Source organism: Manis pentadactyla, chromosome 8, assembly GCF_030020395.1.
Source record: "Manis pentadactyla isolate mManPen7 chromosome 8, mManPen7.hap1, whole genome shotgun sequence".
Lineage (NCBI taxonomy): Eukaryota > Metazoa > Chordata > Mammalia > Pholidota > Manidae > Manis > Manis pentadactyla.
Genome location: NC_080026.1, coordinates 42,425,848 through 42,435,415, shown reverse-complemented (window position 1 = coordinate 42,435,415; position 9,568 = coordinate 42,425,848). Strand labels below are relative to the sequence as shown.

Here is a 9,568-nt window from a genome sequence, read left to right as displayed (position 1 = left end):
CAGAGAGAAAGCTCATTATTTCAACAATATTTAAGATGTTCTTAAGATTTTTGTAGGCACTCTAGTAGATTAATTAAGTTCCCTTCTCTTCTTATATTGCTGAAAGTTCTTTTAAAATTATAAATGGCTGTTGGATGTTGCTAAATGCTTTTTCTGCCTCTATTGATGTAATCATATAATTTTTCTCCTTAATATTTTAATATGGTGAATTTAATATGGTTGATTTTTTTTAAATGTTAAGTCAAGCTTGCATTGCTGATCTTTTTGATATTTTGGCATACTGCTAGATTTTACTGGCTAGTATTTTTGTTTGGGATTTTGCATCTATGTTCATGAGGGATATTTATCTGTAATTTCTTTTTATTAATATTGTTTTCAGGTTTAGTACTATACTTATGTTGGATTCATAAAATGAGTCTGAAAGTATTCCATCTTTTAATAATGTCTAAAAGCATTTGTGAAAAATTGGTGTTATTTCTTCTTTTAATGTTTGGAATAATTCTAGTAGTAAGTGATCTGGGCCTGGAATTTGTCCTAGCCAGTTTTATATTACAAATTCAATTTCTTTAATAGGTATAGGATTATTTATATTCTTCTATTTTTGTGTCCACTTCAAAGTTATTACTGGGTAGTTTTCTCATTTTATTTTCTAATTTACTGGCATATGTACTGGCATAAAGCTGCTTATAATATAGTTTTATAATTTTTAATATCTGTAGACTCTGTAATGATATTCCTTTTTTCATTTCTGGTATTTGGTCTTCTCTCTCTTTTTGTCACCTTCCTAGGGTTATCACTCAATTATTCAATTATTTTATGATTAAATCAGTTAATCATTTTAATTTGACTGTTGATGCTTTCCATTGTAAGTTGACTTTGACTTCATTAATTTCTGCTCTTATTTCCTTTGTTCTAGTTTTTGTGGATTCATTTGCTTTATTTACTTACTTTAAATACATCCTACTTGAGATGGGAGCTTAGATCATTGCTTTTCATTCTCTTTTACTAACATACATTTAAGGCTATAAATCTCCCTCTAAGCACTATTTCAGCTTTATCACACAATATTGACATGTCATCTTTTGATTAAACCCACTTCAAAATACTTTGTATTACCTGTTGTGATTTATCCTTTGATCAATGGATTATTTAGAAGGGTTTTGCTTCATTTAAAAACATCTGTGTATAGAAATTATTCTAGATTTTACAACATTCATCTTTTACTTATTAAAGCCTACCTTAAATTAGGTCTTTTATCTTTCTTGTGCAATACAAAACTTAAGAATATTTTAACTTCACCCATCTTCTTCCACTGCCATTTGTGATATTAATAGTGTACATGCTAATTCTACATAAATTTTAATTTCCATGATACATTACTATTGTTTTAAAAAGGTAATACTAACTTAGTTTTACCTATATATTTATTCTTTTCTGAATATTTCCTGATTTAACATGCTTCTATCTGGTATATTTTTTCTTCTGCCAAAAGAATTTCTTTTAATATTTATTTATTTGTTTGTTTGTTTGTTTGTTTATCCCCCCCTGGAGAAGGTGCACTGTTTCCGGAAGTACTGCAATACCACCAGGTCGATGCGTGGAGTGGACAGAGCAATCTCTTATTCCATCTCCCTGCTCTAAAAATCCATTTAATATATTGTCCTCGGATAGAGGATGTATCAGATATTAAACTGATAAGAACAAATACTACACTTGATCTTAGCCAAAAAGCGATTAGTATTTATTTTAATGGTGATGAATTCCCACTGTTTGTCTAAAATATCTATGTTTTTTTTTTATTTTTGAAGGAAATTATTACTGGGTATAGAAATCTAGATTAGCAGTTATTTTCTTTCATCTCTTTAAAGGTGTAATTTCATTGTCTGCTGTCTTTTTCTATCACACATGATTTTTTTAAATGTCATTTTAAGGCCTATTATCGTTTCTTTGAAAGTAATGTATCCTTTCCATGTGGATACCTTTTTTTTGAAAATAAACTTTTATTTTAGAATACTTTTAGATACAGAGAAGAGTTACACTGGTAGTATAGAGTGTTCTCACACAGCTCATGCCTCATTTCCCCTACTGTTAATTAGTATTATTGTTAACCAATATTTTTAACTGAAGTTCATATGTTATTTCAGATTTCCTTAGCTTTTACCTAATATATACTTTTTCTGTTCCAGGATGCCACATTGCTTTTAGTTAATCATGTCTCTTGGCTTTGGTAATTTCTCAATTTTGTTTTTGATGACCTTCAGTTTTGAGGAGTACTGGTCAGGTATTTTATAGAATGTCCCTCAACTGGGATTTGTATTAAATGTTTCTCATGATTGGACTCAAATTATGTTTTTTTGGGGAGTAAGACCACAGAAGTACAGTGCCATTCTCATTATATCACATAAAGTGTACATGTTACCAACATGAAATCATTGTTGATCACCTGGTTAAGGTAATTTTTGTCAGATTTCTCTACTTTAAAGTTGTTCCTTTTCTATTTTGTTCTCTTTGGAAGAAAATTGCTAATGGCAGCCTCCACTTAAGGAATGAGGAGTTATGTTCCACCTCTTTGAGCTTAAAGTACCTATATAAATGATTTAGAATTCTTATGCACAGGAGATTTGTCTCTTCTCCCTATTAATGTATTCATTCATTTAGTCATCTGTTTAAATCATATGAACTATTGGATATTTTATACTCTGTTATAATCCAATACTAATTTATTTTTTGCTCAGACTGTTTCATCTTTGGCCATTGGTTATTATTTCAGTTGGCTCCTGTGTTCCTGTATTGCTTTGCCAGACTCTCATTAATGTGGATTTCTTTTTTTAGCATTTCTTTACTTTTTGGTCTGTAAGATGCTCTGGGCTCATTGTACATTGACTGCCCCAGCTGATACAATCAGTCATTTCTCAAAGGATTTCTGGTTCCTTTTACTGGAGAATTTTATTAGAGACCAAGATGTGGATGCTAGCTGTGCTCATTGTTGATGAGATGTCTTTGCTTCCAGATCCTCTCAGTTGACAGAGCAAGAAAATATCATGTGCATACTAACCTGTGTATATTTGCAAACATCTATAAATATTTTTGTGTATATCCATGTATACCCACTTATACGATATCATCATGCTGGTAACTTCATGTGGATACCCTCAAGATTTTCTCTTTTTCTTTGTTTTTCAACAGTTTGACTATGTGTATAATTGTTGCATTTTTTTCCCCCATATAACCTACTCAGGCTTCTTAAAACTACTTGAATGTGTAGCTTGATGTCTTTCAGTGGTTTTGGAAAATGTTTAGTTAGTATTTCTTCAAATATTACATCTGACCATCCCTCCTCTCTTTTTGGGACTCCAATTGCATGTGTAGTGGATTTCTTCATGGTGTTCTGTGTGTCTCAAATGGAAATGTCTGCATTTTCGGTACCTTTTGTCTACGGGCTTCTATCTGGATATCTTCTCTTGATCTGATTTATGTTTTGGTTTACTAATTCTAATGTAGGGACTATTTAATTCTTTCAGGTATTTCATTTCTCATTTGATTTTTTATAGATTCCAATTCTGTGATGAAATTCACTATATCTTCAACAATTTTCTTGAACATATTAATCTTACATATTGTAAAAGTCCTAGTCTGATAGCTGTATTATCCAAAGCACCTGTAGCCCTGTGTCTGGGTTGGCTTGTGTAAGATAAACTATAGAAGTTCTGGGAAAGTTATCTTCTTCCAATAAGCATTTACTTTTCTTCTGGCAGACAGTTAGACTATGAGCAAATTACTTTAATCCAACAGCCATGCTGTATATTTCCATTTCTTCCTAACTCCTGAATCTCAACTGAAACTCTGGTTTGTTTAGTGGTTGCTAAGATAAATCGTCTCAACAACACTATAACTCTATGGAAATCTCTGTTTAGTTTTTAGCTTTTCAGAACCTGCTTGGCTTATCAACATGTAACTTATATGTTGACAAATTACTTGAGAAGAAATTGTAAACAAAATGTCAAGCTCAGTGTATTAGTTTGTTAGGGCTGCTATAACAAAATACCACACACTGTTTTACTTAACCAACCTAAATTTATTGTCGCACATATCTGGAGGCTAAAAGTTAAGGTATTGGCAGAGACATTTTCCATCTGAAGATGCTGGAGAAGGATATGTTCTGTGTTATAGGCCTTTCTTCTAGCTATGGCAATACCTAGGCTGTGGAAAGATATCTCCAATCTTCATATAGCATTCGGTCTCTGTCTCTGTCTCTGAGTCCAAACTTCCCCTTTTTATAAGTACATAACCATATTAGATCAGAAGCATATTCCACTAAAGTATGACCTCATCTTAGCTAATTACATCTACAAAAAGCCTATTTCCAAATAGCCTGTGAGGTTAGGACTTCAACATGAATTTGGCAAGGGAACATAGCCCATAGCATATCAACATATCAACCCTTAACACTCAACTCAAAGCACTCTTATTGCCTTCTCTTTGTCCCTTATATCCTGGCTATCCTTGTTGCTGTCCAGGTCTTCAGGCATTGTTTTACAAATTATATTGTTTTTAGTAAGAAAAATTAACCTTATATTAGCTACTTCAGCATGACTGAAAGCATAAGTCTGACTAATGCCATTTTTAACATGGTACATAGTTTTCCATCCAAAAACTGAAGGAAAGCAAAACAACGACCATATCAGTAATGTGGTACATAGAAACTAGCAAAGAGACAGCTGGGGGTTCCTGGTTAAGGGAAAGAGCTATAGAGACAAGGCAAGGGAACTCAGAAAATAAATCTACACACAAATGCCACATGTTTTGAGAATACATGCAGGATGAAACCACTCTCTTGTTTCATCATCTTCTTTCTGAGAATTGTTTTATCCCCTGCCTGAGTGTCTCCTTGGTGAATTGAAAAGCTTCTTATTATTAGTAGTTGGTTAACCGTATTTGTTGCCCAATACTGCAGACCTAGCCCCCCAACATTAAGCTGCCCATTTCCTCAAACTGCGTATAAAAACTAGGTGACTGCCTCCCTCTCATCATTCTCTTGTTTGGACTCAACATCACAAATTGTTTCTCATCCTCCTACTTTCTGACTCCATGCCTCATCGTGATAATTCCCTAGGATGTCCTCATCTCATTCCTTCAATCTGAGGCTCAGAATTTGGGGTTCTACTTGAGATGTTGTTCCCTCTTGAATGCTACCTGGATTCCATACATTGCAATGAGATAACCTGAGTGAACATCCAGGATCCAGAACATCCTGGATCCACATCCTTTTCTTCAATCTGCCCCACTGAGGTCAGTGCTCCCCCTAGATTCCCCTGAAGTCCACAAGCAGGTCCCTGATATTAACTCACAGAAATAAGGGGTATAAACCCCCACATCCATTACCTTTGGATAATTCAATAAATACCTTTGTTTCTTTGAGTTAATCTTTCATCTTCATGACATTCTTGTGAACCACAAATGCAGGAGAGTTTGAGTGCCACAATAATCAATTTTATTGGGTCCCCACTATGGGTAAGACGACTTGCTAGATATCTTCTGACCACTCACCAATTCTTTCAACAACTATTGACCAAGGTTTGGGAGATACTATGGTGCAGTAGTTCTCAGTCCCACCTGCATATTAAAGTCATATGGTGTGCATTACAAAAAGTCAAGTCAAGGCTCCACCCCAGACTGCCATATCAGACTCATTTGGAATAGAGTCTGACATGTAGTATTGTAAAAAGTAAATATCCCCAGGGATTGTAATGTGCAGGCTGAATAGAGAATCAATGCTTTGGGGAAATAGAAAGGTCTCAGGTGCCTTAGCTTCATGGTTTATCACCTGTTGGCTTAGCTGCCCTTCTGACTTTTGCCTAGTTGCCTGCTTTCAGTAATGGGGGTCTTGCTTTGTTCCCCTCACCTTGGTTCCAGTACCTGGAACCCACACACTGGCAACATGAAGCTCTAGTAGCTGATCAGGACCTGTGACCTTTCAGGGACCATGTATCTGTGGCCAACATCCATGTCCCTAGCATGGGCATGAGCTGCTGAAGTAACTTCTTTATTTGTACCTAGAATGACATAAAGTGGCTGTAGAAAGGGTCCAGGCACTTTTTATAGCCAAGTGGAGTCAAGGCATTCTCTAGGGGGCACAACACTCCTTGAACTCCTGCTTATAATCTCTGTGTGACCAGGTAGGGGGCTACTGTAGGACACAAACCCAGGCTCACAGCGGCCCTGAGCTTCTAGGAACCTTCCAAGATAGCAGTCAGGGCTCCTAGATGGGACTGGCCAAAGCTCCTGCTTTCTAGTCTCTTGTGAGCTTTCCCCACTCCTAGGAGAGAGCGCCCTCCTGCTGCTCCTCTCCCAAGGATCTCATCTTCCACTTGGTCAACTCAGGGAAAGCACTAATGTGTCCCAGAGCCCATTTATTTCACTTACTGTGTCACTGCTGCTGTGTGTGAATTCCTGTCTCAGATCTTTCTGTGAGTTCTAAGGCTGTTATAATCCCCACCAAAAACTGGAGGTATTTTCTTGTCCAGACAGAGGGAAAATTCATACGCTTTGATAATAAAATGGACAAGAAAAACTCAATTCTTCCTCTTGGGGATTTGGGTATTTTGCTCCTGAGTTCCAGTGTCAGCTGTCCAATCCCACAATAACATTTCTGCCTGCCTGGATTTAGGCTCTTGCCTGGAAATAGATCCCCTCATTGGCCAGGACACTGCTCGGCCTGACTGCTGGCCCATGCCGGCTGCTCTGCCCTGCCCCTCCTCTCCTCCATCCCTCCTGATGGGCCTGCAGGGCCTCCCTGGGTCTGATGGGTGTTTTTGCCTTCTGAACACCAAAGGGTGGATGCTATAGGTCAGCAGTGGGAGAGATTCCTAATGTCTGACCTGGGCAGATATTTGGAATTGCAGGGAAGTGGGAACAGGGCCTCTGGGGTGGGCGATGGAGGGGCTCTCCTTCTACCACATCCATAGCAGGGAAGCCACATGGGCTATTGTAAATTGGCCACAATGAAAAAATGTACAGGACTACAGAAGTCTCATATTTTGTCAAGATAATGGAAGAGTCTCTTAAAAACTCGCTTGATGCTTCTGAGCTCCCCTGAAGACTCAGTAAAGAGGACATGATGTTTAGTTGTAAGAACCAGAGACTGGAATTTCAAAAAAACATCCATTCAGAATGATGGCTTTTTCTATTATTGAAATCTGAAAGGATTTTTTTTTTTCCTGTGAATGTTTATAAAAGGAAACAGGTAGTGTGAAAGAAAGTAGACCAGAGACAAAATGCCTAGGTTCAAACCCCAGTCTACCACTTCAGAGATGTGTGATTTTGGGCAATTTGTATAACTTCTTTGTGCCTCCATTTCTTCATCTACAAAGTTATATAAATATTTGTTTTAAAAGTTTTTTTGTAAATATCTTCTTTAATGATACAATGTCCTCAACAACCTCCATATACCATTATGAGTTTCATTCACTGGCATGGTGCACTCACATTGGTGAATTCATTTGGGGAATATCTCTTTATTCAGATGAATAGTTTACATCCAAAGCTCAGGCATTAAAAACAATTGTCTAGAGAATCAGCCTCTGGTGATTTTGAATGACCCAGGTACACATGAAAGACATCCATAATAATTAATTTCAAACTATGCTCTCGGGAATCTGTTGAGGCTCTCCAGGGAGTTGAGGTGGTAAGGCTCTTACTCCTTCATTTACTTCCCTCAGAAGAGCTCTGCATCCATCTCTTTAATGCTTGAACAAGCATTTCCATGGTTAAAAACCATTTAAGCACAACTGATCTAGAGGAAGCCTGTGTGTGCCTAGACCGTTATCTACAGGTGTTATTTCTTATCACCAGCTCTTGATTAGTTTTGGATGGAAGTGGGTTCAAGATTGTCTTCCCCAGAAAGAACCTGGGTTGAAACTTTTCTAGATGAAGTGAGATAATCTTTGATAATCAACTAGGTAGATCAGGTTAAATCTCCCTTATGAAAATTACAAAGCTTAACAAATCACTGTGTTCAAAAGGAAACTGGTCCATATAGGAAGGAAGACCTATGGGCTGGGTCAGCACAGTGATCCAAGACCATTTGGGGCTGAGTACAACACACTTAGGTGAGCCTCCCATATTCCATTAGACACAATATTAGAACCACAATGTGTCTAACCTGGAAAATGCTCAATAATAGCCATTCAGGCTGTTATTTAAACATATACGTTGATTATAAGACATGCCCCAGTTTTTCAAATATGTACAGTTTTTTTCAAATTGCATCTTAACATCAGAAAAATATGGTATCTGCGAATTTATACCTCCAGGATTGTATTGAATTTTTAGTTATAAGCAATTTAGTGCTGGAGAACATTCGATGAATATGATGGTTTGAGTTTTGAAATAAGTAACCTTTAACCAATAGACAGTAATTATTTGGTTGAAGTCATACCTGAAGTAATAACATAAGATCAAATAATCATTGTAGAGAACACTATTTATTTTTTCCAGATTTGTTGGTATCTAGCATTCAGAAGTCAGATATAATAGAGATCATTGTCAAAATGAACATGTCAAGATTCTGCAGGATGATGATAATCTGGTTTTTCTTTTGTATGTATCTCTTTTTTTTCTTATTTTGTTTCATTTGTTAGAATTTCCAACCAGAAAAATATTAAATAATAGTGCTTAACAGAGGTTACCTTCATCTTTCCCTGATTTTGATAGAAATGTCTCTAGTGATTAATTATTAAATACAACATTGGTGGCTGAACATTTTATTTCTCATTTTGCAGAAATATGTATCTCATTTAATAAAATATTTTAAAAGTAAAAATGGAAGCAGAATTTAATCCAATGCCTTTTTGGTATGTATAGAGATGTTATAATTTTTTTAATTTAACGTATTAGCACTATGTAATATTAACAATTTTAAATTACATCTAGAATTTACCATTATAAAAAGGAGGATCAAAACAGCACTGCTTTGTAAAGTGAATTATTTGCTTTATGGGTCACCTATGATGAGTTTCTAAAACCAGGCAGCCAGTCTCTCTAAGCCAGCATGTGGTTGGTGTCTCAGGGACCAGAGACTAATTATAATAGCGCCAGCCTAGGCAGGGCACCATTAGGAGGTCAGACCTGCCAGAAGAAATCAATTATGGAGATGAACCTTGTTGGGATGTGCTTCATGCCACCGCCCCTCTGAGGTCCAAGGCCTTGCCTCCTGCTGCAAAGATCATGAGTGCCAGAGCCTGTCGTTTGTACAGCACTTGGCACTGACATTCCCCCCATCGTCTTTCCCTCTCTGTTCATCACAGAATTAATGATGAGACATGGATGGGATGTGGAGATAAGGACTCTTCGTTCTGATGACCCTGACTTTAGTGAAGAGAGCAGACTGCAGACAAATAGACAAATCCAAGAATACTCTGGCAAAACACAGGTGACTACATGTACACATTTGCACATGTGTTCTCAGAGATTACACACACAGGCATACACTTATACTCTTTCCCCACATTAGGAGATTTGCTGAGCATAGTGAGGGCCTAGCATGGGCTTGTTCCATGAATGAGTGAAT

General features: G+C 36.7%; 1 non-coding gene across 1 annotated transcript; it reads right to left on the bottom strand.

Annotated features, from left to right (window-relative positions):
• Positions 1–1,549: 1,549 nt before the first annotated feature.
• Positions 1,550–1,745, bottom strand: LOC118913023 (U2 spliceosomal RNA). Its single transcript, XR_005025048.1, has one exon. It is a non-coding gene; the product is annotated as a U2 spliceosomal RNA (small nuclear RNA).
• Between the last annotated feature and the right edge of the window lie 7,823 nt (positions 1,746–9,568).